The following is an 18,484-nucleotide window of genomic DNA, read 5'->3' on the forward strand; positions in this document are numbered from 1 at the left end:
TTTCAAAGCGCTAAAAAGCAGAGAATGTTAGCATCATTATTAAATATTTATAAAAAAAGAGAGGATAATAAATCAAATTTATATAAATCAAATTATAATTTAATTATTTAAATTTATAAAAACTTTAAAAAATATTTTCTTTCATATCAATAATTTGTCTTTCTTTAATTTGATATATGTAAAATTAAAACTCCTTTTTACATTTTATTCGTTAAAGCATTAACAGATGCTATAGAGTTAGCGCCACTAATGTTTTAAAGAGAAAATAAAAAAGAATTTTCATTTTAACCCGAAACAAATTCTTATTACTCTGTATTTTAAAATTATTTTATTATTTAAAAATGAAAATATTACTTTCATAAATAAAAATGTATATAAAAGAGTAGATACAGTAGTAGTAGTAGATGCAAATATTGGATTGGTCCACCCCCAATCTCTAATTAAGGAAACAGTCTAATATTAATTACATTAGCGTATGAAAATAATAAATTTGAATAAATTAAGAAGTGTAAAAATAATAACGCAACTTGGAAATATTAACAAAAAATATACAAATTCAGATCAATATTCAAACAAAATTTATCCATTCACAATCACTTTAATGTTCGTATACATAGACAGAATGTAATAATTTTTATGCAAAATTTTAAAATTTAAATATATTATATTTTTATACATATCACAGCATTCATTAAAAAAATTCAAAATATTCACTCAAAAATATGAACGATAGTATGTTTTTGTTACTAATAGAGTGCATTGAACTCAAACTTATTTTTTATTTACAGTAATTTAGGACAAAAATTATGTTATGCCTCAATGTTTACAGTTTTGAAATTTTGGTTATCTGAATATAATTTTCAATATTTTAACAAGATACTAGATTCTAAACTTCTTGATATTCTACCTCATCTGAATTAAAATTTACAATTTAACTAAATTACTTTTTTTACAAACATAATTTACCACTTGATTAAAAGATTAAAATTTTATACAGTTAAGAAAAAAATACTGTATTTTTTTTTTACAAATTAGTAAATGATAGTGAGTAGAGAAAAACCAATATTTTTATTACATATTCATTATTATACACTTTCTGGTGCTATTACTTTAACTATATCACATTTTTCAGTTGATTGTAAAAAACACAACAAGATTTTAAAAAATTACACACAAATAAAACTTTGGAGCCTATTCACAAAATAATAATTGTTTTTCCGAACACAGGTTCTTCATTCTCAAGACTTGAAACTATACACATTCCTTGTTTGTAAGCTGTTCTTGGAACTAGTACTTTTCAAGGGTGAAAAGACTGTTTATAACCTTCTGGAATTCTGGTAATTTCGGCAGAATAAATATTTTTATCAATAGGTTCGACACTGGTTATAGAAATATTTTTTCCTAAGTCTCCTTCTTGATTAAAAGCATTGAAGTTGTTGGTGCCTTTGTGCTAATGAAAGAAGATTAAAAATATTATAATTTATGCAAATAAAATGTACAGAAGAAACAAAATTTGAATCCATATTTTTTTAAACATAAAAGGATCAATCAAAGCAAGTGATATTTTAATTACTGTCATGTCATGTCAAAACCATGTAACTCCCTTTAAATTTCCTTTTTTTTTTGGTTTTTATTTTATTTTATATTATATTTTTAATGTGTTTTTCGATATTTGAAGGGACCTAATTATAAAAAATGCTTTTTTCCTTCGGGAAATCGCGTATAAAGGGTAAAAAAAGGAAAAATTCTGGATAATTTATTTATTTTATTTTATATTATTTTTTTAACTTCTTTTTCAATATTTTCGTTAATTTAGCGTGAATAAGTTGTTCTAAATTTAAAAACAGTACTTTCATTCGCAAAAAAGGTTTTTGTATAGTATAAAATGCTGAACAACTTTTCATACTAGGAAAAACTTTCTTCATGCAGCGTAAATGTATATAAAAAGGAAATATGCATAAAAAATATGTAGAAATGAGTGTTATGTGTATAAAAAAAGAAACTTTCTCACTGATAAATTTGTTTTTGTATGGAGGGAAGTTACAGACCATATCAATCTTCGTCTATGAAAAGGTATCCCATCATGGAACCGAGTTAACATGTCTTATATACTAGAGAATTGGAATTGTATTTTTGTAGTGGTAGATACACTACAGTTTTAATAAATCCTCTCTTGTTCAGACTAAGGAAAACCTTGTTAATGTATAATATAAGAGCCGTGATGGCTCAGGGGATAGAGAGTTCGCCTTTCAATGAGGTGGACTGGGTTCGAATCCCTACGATGACTGGTCGATACGAATTCAGCATACGGCTTGCCCCAAATACAGTGCTGACGTTAAATATTCTCAGTGGTAGACTGGTCATGACTTAGAGTTCCTTGTCGCGAGGCTTGTCGTGGGAGGTTTTCGCATTTTTCCTCTTCATGTAACACGAACGCGAGTTAGTTCCATCTAAAAGTCTTCCACGAAGGCAATTTCTTCCAAAACTTGATCCAAGAGTCCCCTTGTTTTCTGGATTGAGTTCAAAATTACAAAACTTGAACATTGTACTTGTAAACCCAAAAAATTGGATCGGTTGTTCCACGACGGTTAAAAAATAAAATGAAATGTATATTTGAATATTATAAACGGTGATGAACAACTGACCCAATTCTAAGTTAGCAGCAATCAATGTTCGATTCCGTAGTCTTGTAGTTTTGATCCCAACCCAGAAGACGAAAAAACTCCTGGATCATGCATAGGGAGAAACTAGCCTTCGTGGAGGTTTTTGATGGAACTAACCCACATTTGTGTTACCTGAACAGGAAAACCTGATATGGCGAGGGGATTATAACCCACGTTCCGTCAACCACTGAGGATATATTACGTCAGAACTGTGATCGTTCCTAGAAGAATTCGTATCAACCAGCCGCCGCTGGTATTTGAACTTGGGACATCGCATTGGGAAGTGAACTCTCTATCCGCTGAATCACTGCGGCTCCTTATTGATGTATTTTATAATGAGAAAGAACTCTTTTATTTCAAGAACTCAATTACGCCTCACTTTATTGATGCATTTTTTATTACATAACTGTCGTTGAACAGCCGGCACAATTTTTTTGAGTTTAAGACTACCAATGTTCAACTTCATAGCTTTGTAAATTTGAACCCTAGTCAGAAGACATAGGAACTCCTGGATCAATTACCGAAAGAAGTTTACCTTGAAATTTAACTTTTTGATGGAACTAAATCCAATTTGCGCTACACGGAGAGGAAAAACATGAAAATACCCCATGGTTAGCCTGATGGCGAAAAGATTCTATCCCACTATCCGTCTACTACTGAGGATATTTCACGTTAGCACTGTGGTCACTGTGCGGCGACTGCAGAACTTGTATCTACCAACCATCGCTGAGATTCGAACCCGGGTCAACTCATTAGGAGGCAAGCGCTCTATTCCCTGGGTCACCAATTACTGGTGTATTGTATGTAATAAATCCTTTAAATGGAAATCTGATTTAAATGGTTTTTCTCTTGCTTACTCAAGTTTAGCCATCTTTAGATAACACCCTCTAACATTGAAATATCAAAATTTTTAAGAAAAAACTCCATTAACGAGAAAGAGTTTTTTGTGATTCTGATGAGAAAAGTAGTAAATTAAAAAGCTAGAACTAAAAGAAATACTTCGGAAGAAATTTGAACACGTTATATTTAATTCAATAACAAGGTTATTCAATAAGAAATAATTGGGAAAAACTTTTCAAACGTGATTTCGTGAATCGAAGTTTTCAACTACACGATTTAAATGCATAGTAAAGTATTTCGTTCTCGTACAGTGCCCCCCCCCCCAAGCTCTTGGGCGCATTCTTTCGCCAAACTATTCGTTTTATTTAGCGTAAAAATCCCCCCCCCCAAGGTTTAAGTGGGCGCATCGTGCGCCCACCTTCCCCCCTGATGGGGGCCACTGTTCTCGCATCTAGTTCTGATTAATGTTAGTATCTTTTAAAATGATAAAGTATTTCGCAACTTACTTTAATACACTCCCAGAAATTCAAGATGTTAAAAAATTCTATGTAGCATTTTAGTTCACACTTTTTTAATTGGCGAATTTCGAATTGGCGACTTTTGAATTGGCGAGTTTAGTTCGGCAAATTCCAACTAGTAGACAGAAACAATATTAGATTACAACAACCCTAGAAAACTTTTTCAGTCTTCGCTATCGTCTAGTAGAGTGAAAGTAAATTTTAAAAAAATCGTAATTACAAGAGTTAGTATTTCATTTTAGATAGGACTTTCAATCTATAATGTAAGTTTCCGTTTTTGTTGATACATTTATTAAAGATGTTTATGTATATATTTCTATTCATTTTTTTTTCATTTATTTTAGTATGATTGTTTTTTATTAATAGTTTTTTTTTTTCAGTTCTTATAACAATAACAAAGTTCTTAATTCAATAACAATGAATTTCGTATTTTTAAAATTCATATTAAATCATTAGAAATTAAATTGCAATAGAAATGTACTATACAAGAATATGTGTTGAATGGTTTACAAATAGTGAACGTTTTAAAGTTATTTTAGGAAGGTTAGTTGTTTAAATTTGTTTAATTATCTTATTATCTACTATTAAGTGAGAGAATTTGAATGATTCACGGTTTAATGATTTTTCTGTATCACTCCTGTTTAAAATTTAATAAATTGCTAATTAAAATTAAATAGTTATGTAAGTAATATTTATCGGATTTTTAATTACTTAAGAAATTTATCCAGCAATTTGTTTCGTATTCGAGCGATATTAAAATCAAATATCGCGATTTGTATTGACAATATTTAAAATCCACAAATCTTGATTCGCAGTCACGTGATTTAAAAATAAGTTCTAAACCAATTTTTCTTGCTGAAATTAAATTATCATCATAAACTTAAGCAAATATTTAGCATTTTCACGTTTAAAACATTTTTGTGACATTTAAGGTAGAGATGTATGTACCTAGTAATAAAATTTTGCCTGGTTTACGTACACGGTGAAAATTGAATTTTCTTCGCGCTGGTTCTGGGTTAACTGGTAAAGTTTGGATTTATAACTCGGCTGGTTCCGGGTACCCAGAAGGGTATTAAAACATTTATGCAAAACGTTTAAAAACGTTTCTACAGAAGAAGTATTTTAGAAAATATAGTTCTAAAGATTACGCGATTACATAAATAAAAACGTGCTTTTATTTTTAGATTTTTTTAAATTAAATTTCAAAAAAAATTTCGAAGAGAAATCTGAGATGATTATTCGCGGATGTTAAGTAATTAATATATAACTTTGCTATGAAGGGGGAACAAATGCTATTTGGGGGACTTTATAACCAATTAATATTTCATTTGACTTACTTAAATTTTTAATAGTATTTACTAACTTAGCTTCGGTTTAACGTAGTATTTTAAAAATACCTCAATTTGATGAATAAATTGAAACTACCTGACAACTATAAACGTAGTTTGCGTGCGATGCGATCTACCTTAGAACAATCTGTCAAAGTTTTCGAAACTTGATGAAATTTTTTTATTTAATAACAGGGGTCTGTATAGAAGAAATTTGTTGTCCGTTAGCAGACCTTTCAGAAAATATCTTTTCATAAAAACGGACCCTTTACAAAATAATGCATCTTTTAATCGGCCCCTTCATAAATTTGTTTATCTTCATTATTGTTTTGCTAACTACCTTCGAAACAAACTAAGTTTTCCAAGTTTCCCTAAGTTTAAATTCCAAATGTATTATCCTAAGAAAATAATTCTATATTTACAAACATTGTGTGCACATTCTTATTCATATTAAATGATATTTTTTTTTAAATAAATAATTGATCAATTTATATTTATTCACAAAATTAATTAATAGAATATTATGCAAATGAAAATTAATTTCTGGCAATTTTTTAAATTAAAATATTATAAACTTAAGAATTGTTTAAGTTTACTTAATGCGTAACACATTAAAAGTGATACATAACTAAGTTGTAATATTTAAAATATGCAAATTGAAATTATTAAAAATGTGAGTTATTCTGTTTCCATTATTCGTCCGAAATGAATATTCTGCTTTGAAGCAGTATAAGCTAAATACCAAATATTTGTATGTTGCATCTCTAATTTAGTAGCAGCAATTGTTGAGCCGAATCTTGTATCTATTTACAATTCAGAAATTTCTTGTATTCTTTTATTTACTAGGAAATCTTCAATGATGTTTGAATTAGCAATAGCACTAGAATAATTAATGTGTCATTTGTAAGATGATATTTGTTTTGTTTGTGACTTTGACTTTTGTACTTCTATAAAATGCTAAGAAAACAAACCTAAATAATTAAAATATATAATCGAATTAACCATTTTCTTAGCGTCGGAATACAAATTTTTTAACAGTTGATTGCTTAGTTAAATTTTTTTTTAATAGGTGAACAAAAATTAATATTATTACATCCAGTATTGTATTTTTTCTTATCTATCTTTTTCCGTTTTATTGAAGATTTTAAATTAGACTTCATAAATAATCGTCTGCTTTCAGAAGCTATTTAGGTTTTTTGTTCTATGTACTATGTAGTGGATGGTAGTAAAAGCAGGTGTTGGAAAGAGCAGGTGAGGTCAATATCGGTCTATTTTTTTAAAAGGGTAAAAGGGGTTGTTGATTACTAATTAAGACTTCGGTGACTCTACCATTTTCTGGAATGTACTCATCCGTAAGTTTGCTCTTTCAAAACAAGATCGTTTGTTTCATTTAAAATTTGGATTTTAGCACTCGTAAAGAAAAATCCTTTTACAAATTTTTCTCTTTTTTGCCCTCCATTTTTTTTTTTAAATGTTGCATATTTTTAATGTAAATCGAATATTTTTATTTTAAGATTACAGAAAAATTATTTATTTAAATGTTATAATAGCATTAATGTCTTGTAATGAAAGATATATATATATATATATATATATATATATATATATATATATATATATATATATATATATATATATATATATATATATATATATATATATATATATATATATATAACGTCGTTGCCGAGTGGAAGGATTAAAACAGGTCATAGGTCGGGAAGGAGGGTACAAAATTTATTTATTAATTATTAGACAAGAGCAGTCATGAGAATGAGTAAAAGTGTACATGAAAAGTTGCGCTCCTTGGTTATATGTTAGGGAAAATCTTGCAAAGTAAAATCCGTAATATGTCTTAATTTAGGGAAAGAGGGAACTCTTAGTAGTTGCTATTGGTTTATGAAATAGATCGAATGTTTCCCACACATAGCAAAGGGAAAAATGTCCTGTTCTTAATTAAATGCATACTTGAGCCAAAAATAGATTTAAGAACAGGATGTGGCTTTTAAAAGTGTGAGAAAGTATTTCGTTTAGAATAATTAATTAGGATGAAGTTTTATAGCAAAGAAACTAACATAAAAAGATTAATTGAAGCTTTTTATGTTACATCCCCCTTCGCCAAAATTGTCTAATTAGAATCCAAAAATTTTGAAATTATCCATTTGCAAAATCTTCCCTATGGTAGAAGTACAAATAAAATAACCAAATTTGTAATAGTAACAATATATAAAAGTAATATAAATTATAAAACATTTACATATGTTCTCCTTGTAAAAATTTTAACACAATTAAAAATCTGTAGTAGCATCATCAGCAAATTTAAAATTTTCATTTTCAAGTTTTTTTTTTTTTTTACTTAACAGTTTTTTCAGTTTCAAAAATCTTTTGTTTAAAAATCACAACACAGCTTTTTCACTATAAGAAGTATTCTTCATAAAAAAACTATTTAAGTTAACTCTTCAATCATGATGACAAAAATTTATAAACATTTGTTAAAAATGTGTAATTTAAAATGTAAAACACAAAATACAAAAAGCAGTTTCACAGGTAAAATTTAATTTGAAATTAGATTTGAGTATTGTTTACCTTGTTTGAACAAAAAATGACACATTGGTTGTTATTGTGAAGTCCAAGACTTCAGTATTGTTTTTATTTCACTTTATTTGTTATTTACCTTTCATTTTTTGTCACTTTAATAGCAAAATATTTGGAAATTTTTTTTTTCAAAATCACCAGAAGTTAGGAATTTATTAATTTTCTTGGATTTGCACAATTCTGTCAACATATTTTTTGACAATGTTAAGCACCATTATCATATTTAGTCTCAAGAATATTAGAAAACACAAGATCATTTTCAATTCTGCTATTTGAATTGTTTTTTTTTTTTTTATATGTCCAAAATTTGCCTTCTGTAACATTTTTTCTTCTCCTTCTCTCTTTTATTTTTCTGTTCTACTTTCTTTTCTTTTTACTTTCTTTATATTTATTTATTTATACTTTTATTTTCTTTCTTGGTATTTTTATTGCAATTATTAACCCGGATTTCAGGAAATATGTGTACAGACAAATTGCTTTTATAATCAGAAAAGGTGATCAGTCTTCTCAGATTTTACATTACAACCCGTTTAACATATAATCACTAATTGAAATCCAAAACAAGCTTTCAATTTTAATATGGTATTAAGGTAAATCAGTTTTTAATTTTTGACTGATCTAGCTATTTTCCTTATTTTTAATCTGAAGTGCAAGTTTGGTTTATTTGCAAATTACCTTTTATTTTTTTCATTTATATCTTTCATTCTTTCTTTTTGGACATAATTTTTTTTTTTTTTTAAATTTTAGCTCGGATATTTTTTTAAAGTAATTTTTGTGCAGAGATCTTAATTGATAATTTAATTTGTCACAATTTTGTTAGGGAATTCAAATTTTTTCATTTCTATTTTAAACGTGTTTTTGAAGTGTGATGGTTACTAAATGTTTCAATTTGTGTTTGATCATTATCCTATCTTTATGCTGGGATTGTCACTCAGCAATAAGAGACTTTGTTTATTTATGGACATATCTGAGCTAGAACTGAGCTATGAACTAATTACCAACGTTGGACTAAAGCATTAATGTCTGGTTGTACTTCAATTTAAATTCTAACAACAAGTATTTTATTCATTTTTCCAAACTATTTGCATTAGTTTCAACATTTCTTGATTTAATTTTTGCAACACCGTAATTGCATTCACATATCTAAATTAAATTTCAATAATTACTGCAGTTGCATTACGAAGAGAAAAAAAAATTTAAATGGCATTTTCATTTAAACCCTAATCACTGTAAAACAAAAATATAATTTCTACTACTCAAAAAATCATAGAAGCTGTAACACATAAAACAATAAATTTGAAAATAATTTCTCGAAACAATTCTTATGACAATCAATTCACTGAAAATAAATATTTCAAGAAAAAAAATTTCAACAGTAAATACTATCAATATATAAAAAGTAGTTTCACTTTGAAGCATCAAATATGGGAAAAAATTAAAATCATAATCATTTAAGAAATTGATTTATGAGAAATGTAAAAAACTTTAACTCAAAGGATACCTGAAAAAGTTCGAATTAGTCCGAGATATTTTGAAAACCACAACAGAGATGGGAATGCGTTGAAATTCCGTAAACACAATTCCAAAACCAAAGACGTGAGCTGCTAGGGAAAAAATTTGTTTCTTCGTTAAGATGAATCGTAAATTAACACCAATAGTGACGGAGAAATTGAAGCTTAGTTTTCTTTTGAATGTCGAATATTTAAGTAGACCATCGTGGGTGTGAGAACAATTATTCATCGACGATAAGATCCAGCTCAGCACTTAAGAGTGGCAAAATCAACGCTTTCTCAAACGGATAGTTTCAATAAAACATTTTAATTAACAGGAATTCGATGCAGTTTTTCTTTTTAGTCCAAGGAAAGAAATTGAAGCTCAGCTTTCTAGTAGTCTCAGGAACGTAGACAAAATATGCAGCATAGACATATGGAAAACCGATGATCGTTTTGTTTCACTGTGCGTAGGTATCATTTATAATAAACAAAACGTTTGAACAGTTTATTTTTTTTTTGATGAAGATACAGGATGAATTAATTATTGCCAAAAGTTGAAGAAGAATTTGACTGCTTATTTACCAGCTGTTCATTTGAACAAATGATTTGAAGTTATTCCATATTTTTGATGTACCCTCTTCCGAAGATGATTTATTTAATTTCACATGAGATATTAAATATCTTTAATGTACCGTACGAACTGTACCCCTTCCCGACCGTTCAATCCTGGCGACTTATAACGTCGTTGCCGAGTGGAAGGATTAAAACAGGTCATAGGTCGGGAAGGAGGGTACAAAATTTATTTATTAATTATTAGACAAGAGCAGTCATGAGAATGAGTAAAAGTGTACATGAAAAGTTGCGCTCCTTGGTTATATGTTAGGGAAAATCTTGCAAAGTAAAATCCGTAATATGTCTTAATTTAGGGAAAGAGGGAACTCTTAGTAGTTGCTATTGGTTTATGAAATAGATCGAATGTTTCCCACACATAGCAAAGGGAAAAATGTCCTGCTCTTAATTAAATGCATACTTGAGCCAAAAATAGATTTAAGAACAGGATGTGGCTTTTAAAAGTGTGAGAAAGTATTTCGTTTAGAATAATTAATTAGGATGAAGTTTTATAGCAAAGAAACTAACATAAAAAGATTAATTGAAGCTTTTTATGTTACATATATATATATATTTTTTTTTTGCAAAATTCTTTTACCTTTTTTAATTAATTATTTTTACAGCTTATACTTACTAATTTTATCTGGATAAAACATTAGTTAAATGTTTCGAATTCAGATGTAAATACAAAACCAAACGTCTGCCTCTCTACTGATTAAGATTCTTTGTAGCGGTAACAAAATTATGTTATCTCCGCAAACAGTTAGCATTTTAATATATTTTTCAATTATTTGTAAGCAATGGTGGAAAAAATTAATTTTGTTAAATTATGAGAAAATATTAAAGTAGACATTTTGTTAATACTCTAGATACAAAAAAAAATCTTGCTCAAAAATAAGGAGATTCATCAGCTACAAAATAGATGATCCGAAATTCATTAGAAATTTAAGCAAATTTCAGACTTCTTTTTCGGCAAAATATACCCCAGCTAGCTATCGCTTGCTAAACCCCAGAATTAAATGCTTTTGCAGTTCATTTCAGATCGCTTGATTATTGTTAAGCTCTTACACTTTATTTTAATAATAGTTAATGGAATGCTCTTTCTCAAGAGTGCTAGCAACCAGAATTCGTCTAATATAAACTGCTCACACCTAAGCGTCGTTCCTAAATTAAGATTATTATTATTATGGATTAAAAGTAGTACGCCCTTTGTTAAAAATCCTTAACCCATCAAAAAGTTAATAACTCCTTAATAACTCTTCTTCTCGTTAAGTAATCTGCAGCGATGCATGAAATTAACAGCACATTTTCGTACTTTATGTGCTTATAACTTTTTGGGGTTCAATAATTACAGCCTGAAATACATATTAATAAAATACTTATCAAAGACGAATCACTAGGGAGGAAGGTGAGATGAAGATGGCTTAAGGATTTATATTAAGATAGGTCGTTACCAAACACCCTATATATTCTAGGGCAATTTAAAGAAATAATAAACTGCTTAATTTCATGCTAATATGCTTTTGCTTTGAAAAAGTAATAAGATGAATCATTAAATCAAAGGCTAATAAAACGACCTTTTAATTTTCAAGATCGCGTATGAGTCAACATTTGGTAATTAGTTGCCAACATTTGGTGTTTACTGTTAGGGTTGAAGTAATAAAAATTGCGTATTGATAAATCAAGGTCCAATCAAGCGACCTGTTAGCTTTCTATAACACGTTTAGCAATTAGTTACTCATGTTTCTTTTTATGAACAATGTGTAACTAATATCATATGAATTACGATATTCAGGGTTAATATCATGACAAATTAAAGTATCGCAAAATATAATTCATAAAAAATACGCCCTCTTATTAAAATGTTATTTTTATCCATATTGTACAATAATGATTCGTTCAACCAAAAGTTTTTTTCTGAAATAAACTTGCTCAACTTTCTACTATACATCGTAATTGCATATGAACCCATTTTAGTGAGGTTAGCATAACAGAACTCGGTGAGAATGACTAAGAAAAATTTGTTCTTTATAAAATATTAAAAAATATTATTTTTATTATGAAATTACTGTTGACGTAATTTCTAATGCGTATATTATTTTTTAATCTTTAACAAATTGTTGAACTTTCGTGTAATAATAAAGGGTGTATACATTTTTGACGTCTTGTCAAAAATGAAGTTAGAAAAAACATACAAATTTAGGGACGTCAATTAAAAATAGAAAAGCGAGAAAAAAAATAGAAATGGTATCGAAACCTGGAAAATCATTAACTAGGAAATAGAGACTATTGACATGAAAACTTGTTTGATTGCTGAAAAAATTGAAAAGCGGCTTATCCATAAAATTTAATCTGTTTTTCAAACAAATTTTGTTGTTTTGAATTTTCCGTTCCTCGATATTAGATTTGTCAGTAGATTAGAGAATATTTTTCCGATTTTGTTTTTTACATGCATAAATACTAATTTGAGGCCGCTAATGTGTATGCTTATTGCCCTCGTTTTTGACAAGGAGTTTAGAAGTATAAATTAAGGGCAGTATCACACTATTTTGATCATTTAAATCCGTGACAATGGTAAACAAGTATGTGAATGTTTCGAATATGCCATAGTTTTCGTAAAATCTTTAAAATAATTTCTAAATCTTAATAATTTTCAAATCTTTATCATTTAATGTTTTTATTTATTATCAAATAATAAAAAAATGCATAATGGGTGTAAATTTAGCACTAATCAAAACTAGTAAAACCGCAATGGTTCAGTGGCTGTCAAAGTGAAGAACCGGGATTCAATCCCTAGTGGCATACCCAGCTTCAGATGGATGAGTACCAGTTTGTCTACGAAGTAAAGGTGGCCTATGCCCAATCCAAACCACATAGCCATAATCATGCCGTTGGTAACGAAATTGTGAAGCTTTAGCTTCTATGTTGCGGGAATGCTTTTTTTAAACCAGCATTAGTTAATAAAAATAAAAGCTGAAGTAATAATTTAAAACTACTATTAAAATTAACATGTATAGTAAGAAAATATAATTTTTTTCCTTCTTACATTAAAGTCGTAAAGAAATCTATTAATTTAATAAAAATATGAAAAGAGTTTATTTAATTTAAAAGTCTAGATATAGTTCCTAAATATTGATCTATAATTATGTATACAAGTTTTTCAAGCATTCCAATTAAAATACACATTGTTCTGCAATCACCACTCTTAACATAAAAATTTTGAAACCTTGCCAAAAATGATGTAATTTACGCACATCGAATCTATAACGTGCCATTGGCAATAAAATTTTTTAAAATCCGGCTTATTTCAAACACGTTTCCAATAATTTCTGTTGGTTAGAATAATAAAGAAGAAAAGAAGTGGGTAAAGGATTGTCTCTAATAGAATTACAATTTCAAGACAGGAGATAATCGTTATTTTTTTGCGTTAATCATCCCTTCAGGCAGCATCAGATATCCTCTTCTATTAAGGACATTTATTAAATTTTTTAATAGAAAAATAAAACAAATTCATTTAAATATGTGGTGGTTGGTTGGGTTCAGGACAGGGGCGGATCCAGAAATTTTTCCTGGGAGGGGGGTCATAGACTCAGATTCCTCAGATCCCCCAGACTCAGGTAATTTTTTAAAAATATTATTTTTGAAAAAATAAACTAGGGTTTTTAATACTAGTCTTCTCATTTATTTCTTCATTATGAACAATACAAAACTATGACGAATTTCGTTTTAATCTTTTGGATTATGATTCTTGAGACAGTCAAGAACATAATTAGATGAGAGGGGGGGAATCGATTTTTCCGATCTTCCTAGGTGTGTATGCTCCTTTAAATAATTTTTAAAATATTTTATTTCTTTTTACGATTTAGTTGAGCCACTGCAAATATTTAAAAAAAAATTATATTGAGCTCTAAAGATGCCCCTTTGTTGGAGACTTCCTGCCTTCCATTAGAAAAATCCTAGCATCACCCTCTACTTTAATTATTATTTTTCTTACTGTATTCTAAATGCATGACTTTTGTTTAGAGATCGATGAAATAGATCTTTAAAATATATTGCCACATAGATCTTCAATATGAAATATATTGCCTAAAATGCAAATATATATTGTTTTAAAAGTTAGCAGAATAGAATTAGCTCTTAACTGCTTATCAGAATAACTAGTATATAACAGGGTGCTTAGCTTTTTTAAAAAAAGCTCTTTTTCGATTTTCGTTTTTTAAAAGCCCTTAAAGGTGCTTTTTTCATGGGGTATTTTTAAAGTGCTTAATTTTTCCCCTTTTTCAAAATTAGTTTTTTTCCTTTACTATGTTGATTTTCATTTCGAATTGTACAAAAAGACACAGTTCACATTGTTCTATACAACGTTTTCACAATTAATTCAACCCCTATCTATTTTGGGGTATTGTCAGTCCGTAGCGAATGAAAACGCTATTCGTTTTACATGATTCAAAATTTTATGATTTTGGACAATTGTCAAAAACAAAGCCAAAAGTTTTTTTTTGACATGACGGTTAAAACAAGATAAAACCGCCTATTGTCAAAAACTTTCCAGCTCTGCCTGATTATGATATTTTTTTTAAATGCTTAAAAATATTTTTTGAGAGCTCGAAAAGTGCTTAAAAGGTGCTTATTTTTTGTTTAAATAATTTGGCTACTCACCCTGTCTAAGAATGTGATGAATATGTATTTTTGGTATTGAATTTTATATTGGTATCACATATCCATTGTAGCCAAACTTCCGAACGGTTGCAGCTATAGTTATACAAATGGTGCCTATGTATAATAAAGTGGCTGTGCGCTGAAAGATGCGATTGCTTACAACAGCACCACCTGGAAAAATATTGCAGTGTTAGCATTCCTATCACGAAAGCGTTACAATAAGGGAGGAAATAATCTATAAAGTGTATTGATTTTAAAAGAATATACGCTTTGTAAACATCAACGCATTAAAAAAAGAAAATGCATATTTATGTTTCAGACTTTAAACAATGGGACGTAATGATACGATCTAGGGGAAAATGTCTAGTTAACTAACAGACGCATTTATTTCTAATGAATAACGCTAAGAGAAGTTTAGACATCGAAAATAAAGGTTTGTCGCAAAATTGAGTGTTTATTTTTGAAAGTGGTAGGTCCATTTGAAGCTAAAGAACCTGTTTATTTATTCTCTTACGATTTTAATAATCACAGCTGCATTTTGATGTTTCATCAAATTATAGTGTTAAAAACATCATCCAAATAGATTAATCTTTATCAAAGACTAACCCTTAGAAAATGGAGAGAAAAAAATAATTTGAAAAAATGGACTTATTCCGCTTTTAAACATAATGGCACATTTATTTTTCTGTTTGAAAATAACTATAATGTAACAAATCTGTTAAATAATAATATGGAAAATGTTGTTCATTGTTTTAAAAGTTCTTTGTTAGCATTAAATTCAACAAGGTATGTATTTGTGTTAAATCAATCTAAGACTTTTTAATTCAATTTTATCTCCAATATCTCATATCGTTTTTGAGATAGAAATGGCAACTCCAAGTTTTTTCAGCATTTAGATATAGAGCTTTGCACATTACCTCTTTGTTATGTATAGTCACTTTACAATACATAGATACCACTTCTGCTTCAGTAAGTACCTTGCATATTACTTAAAATTAATTAAATATTATATTTTAACAGAATGTTAATTTCATTTAACACTTAAAACTGTTTAGCATACCAAATTAGCATTTGAAATTGTAAAACAATCTTCAACTATATTATCATTACTTTTTTTAGGAGAGTCCTACATCGTTATATAATTCAGTCAGCAGTCCAGGTAGTATCAATGATTTCACATTGTATTCATCACCATCTTTGCCAAATATATCATTGGGGACACCTCCTGTACCTACATCTGCTGTAAGTTTATTTTGGAACTGTTATAGGAAAATATATTTTGTTCTAAAAAAATACTTAGAATTTTATCTTTCTCTTGCTTGTGAATTATTTATTTCTCCTATGTTAAAAATGCTGCCGGAAAAAAAATTTCCCTTTTTGTTTGACATTTTAAACTCAATGCTTTTATAAATATCTTATGAAATCTAGCTTCAGTCACAATTTTGAAAGTTCTTGTGTTTTAGAAGAATAAATCGATAATTAAAATTATGAAAAAATTTTTTAACATTGAATTATTATATATTACCAAGTTTTACTTTGGCACAAATTTTACTTTTTGAATGCTTGAATACACAACTTTTAAGTGAAGGAATTTCAAACTTTTGATATTTAAAAATTCTCAATATACGAAGTTTTCCATGATCCTCTTAATAAGCATTTTTAGAATTGCTTTCTTAAAATGAAGTTCAAAAAATTGCATACATTACCGGATGCTAATTAATATATAAACTAGAAATAAAAACACTATATAACAAATCACTATTGAGATCATTGAAACCTGGTTGATTGCCAGAGGAAACAGTGGATTTGAAAAAAAAGTTTTTCGTCCTGTTTTCTTCAGTAGTGATCCGATGATTTCAATTTTTGCAACATCCTTTTCATTTGTAGGCATAAATAATTATGCCTCTTAAATAAATTGGGGCTCATATTTTTAATGTAAAGCTTCCTTCAAATATTTGTAACGTGCATTCTAGTACAGGTTACATTTATTATGTCAAAATGATATCTTGTTGTTTAAGCGTTTAGAAATGAAATGAAATAATCAATGATTCTTATTAGAATTTATGTTGCAATCCTTATTCTTCTTTTAATCTTGGAAATTCTGAGCAAGTGAAGCAACTTCTCCTAAAAAAGAAATTATCTAAATCTTAAATTTCTTTGATTGACTTTTATATAGAAATGTCATTTTTAATGCATCGAAAAATGAACAGAAAAATAATATACACCAATACTTATAACATACCCTCCAAGTTCCTTAGGCGCTAAGTTGTAAACACCCTCATTACTTAAAGAGGTCAACAGTACACAGTTCTTGTTCACTTCTGTAAAACTCTCACTTTAGGCATATGCCTCTTCTGCTAAGGGCAATACAATAGTGAATTAAATTTTAAGTTAATTTAAATAATGAGCTTTCTTTCAATTTTATTTTAAAGCAACTTCTATTTTTATTATATTCTATACTGAATCTTGAATATTTTTATCCACTCTACAGGAAATTGGTAAAAGTGCTGTACCAGCTGGTTCTGAAGTACAGGAAAGAGATATTTCCACCATAAGACTATGAATGCCTCTTGCATCAAATGTCTTACAGTCTTTAACATATTACCCAGCATTACCGGGTATACTCTCTAATTCTTAAAAATCTAGTTGTCCAAGTAGCAATTAATCATGCAATTTTTTTAAACGCAATAAATTTTTAATTTTATGTCAAATTGAAAAGATATCAGCTTCAAACTATTGTTTTGTTTTACAATAACTTTGATTCTTTGTTAACTTAAATGCAAAAAATACTTCGTTGAAATCGATATATAGTATATGTTTAAATTATAATAAATATATTAATGCACGTGAAAATTTCTATATTTCTTTTAATTTTTTTTGTTAAATTTAATCTGTTTATAATTCTTGCATAAATAAAAATACATTAATAAATTTAATTTATTATTTATAAATGCTTTAATATACAGCATGTTACAAAATTTGACTCACAAATTCATAGGGGTGATATCTGATATGAAAAGGATAAAAACGCAACGCAGAACAAGGGATTACCAACCACGTTAAGAGGGAAATGGGATTTTACAGTCTACAACGACATAAAAACGATTCTCGAATGCACATGGAGATGACACCTATGCTTTTGAAGTCTGCCAAATCAATGACAAACCGTCCACAAGTCTTGCTTAAACTAGTGATTGAATTTGACTTCATAGGAAAAAGTCGCATGGACTGAGAAACAGGTCACGCTTGCCCCATTCACGATTTCAACCCTCTGAATATCGTTTGCTGCACCATGTTCTACAATCAGTTTTTATTCTATTAATGTCTTTTATTATCCCTCTGAATTGGTTAGTTGAGTTTTTAGTTACTCTGTATAAACTTTATAATATATATTATTCTAAAATTTTTGTTTATAGAAATAAAAATAGATATATTCAAGCATATAAATGAATGAATTTATATGAAAAATTTATGTATTTTCCAATTTTTTTAAGATATTTATTTTGATGAATAAAAATGTCTTTTACAGTGAGACTTCACACCTCCAGGTTATATCCAACCTACTAAAATACTGGACTGGCATCACAAGTATGCTACCACAATCACTGATGCACAAGCCAGATTATCACTGGATTAAATATAACTTAGTTCATGGTTCATAGCGTTTTTAAAAAGACCTTAAAAGTGCTTATTTTCGTTTTTTTAAAAGCCCTTACTTAATTTTCACTTTTCGAAAATGAGATGTTTTTTACCTTGTCGAGTTTCGCTGTGTATTATGC

The 18,484-nt window shown here is 28.4% G+C and overlaps 2 long non-coding RNA genes across 3 annotated transcripts; one reads left to right on the forward strand and one right to left on the reverse strand.

Annotated features, from left to right (window-relative positions):
- Positions 1-1,049: 1,049 nt before the first annotated feature.
- Positions 1,050-17,059, reverse strand: LOC147808300 (uncharacterized). 2 transcript variants are annotated; one of them, XR_015434939.1, is made up of 3 exons: positions 16,948-17,059; positions 14,706-14,876; positions 1,050-1,450 (listed from the first exon to the last, which is right to left on the reverse strand). It is a non-coding gene; the product is annotated as an uncharacterized LOC147808300 (long non-coding RNA). The 2 variants fall into 2 exon arrangements; XR_015434938.1 differs by lacking the exon at positions 16,948-17,059 and having other exon boundaries at positions 14,706-15,027.
- LOC147808301 (uncharacterized) lies at positions 15,824-18,324 on the forward strand. The gene is made up of 3 exons (XR_015434940.1): positions 15,824-15,947; positions 17,197-17,323; positions 18,235-18,324. It is a non-coding gene; the product is annotated as an uncharacterized LOC147808301 (long non-coding RNA).
- The last annotated feature ends 160 nt before the right edge of the window (positions 18,325-18,484 follow it).

Source organism: Parasteatoda tepidariorum, chromosome 6 (assembly GCF_982258835.1).
Source record: "Parasteatoda tepidariorum strain Cologne lab strain chromosome 6, Ptep-v5.0, whole genome shotgun sequence".
Lineage (NCBI taxonomy): Eukaryota > Metazoa > Arthropoda > Arachnida > Araneae > Theridiidae > Parasteatoda > Parasteatoda tepidariorum.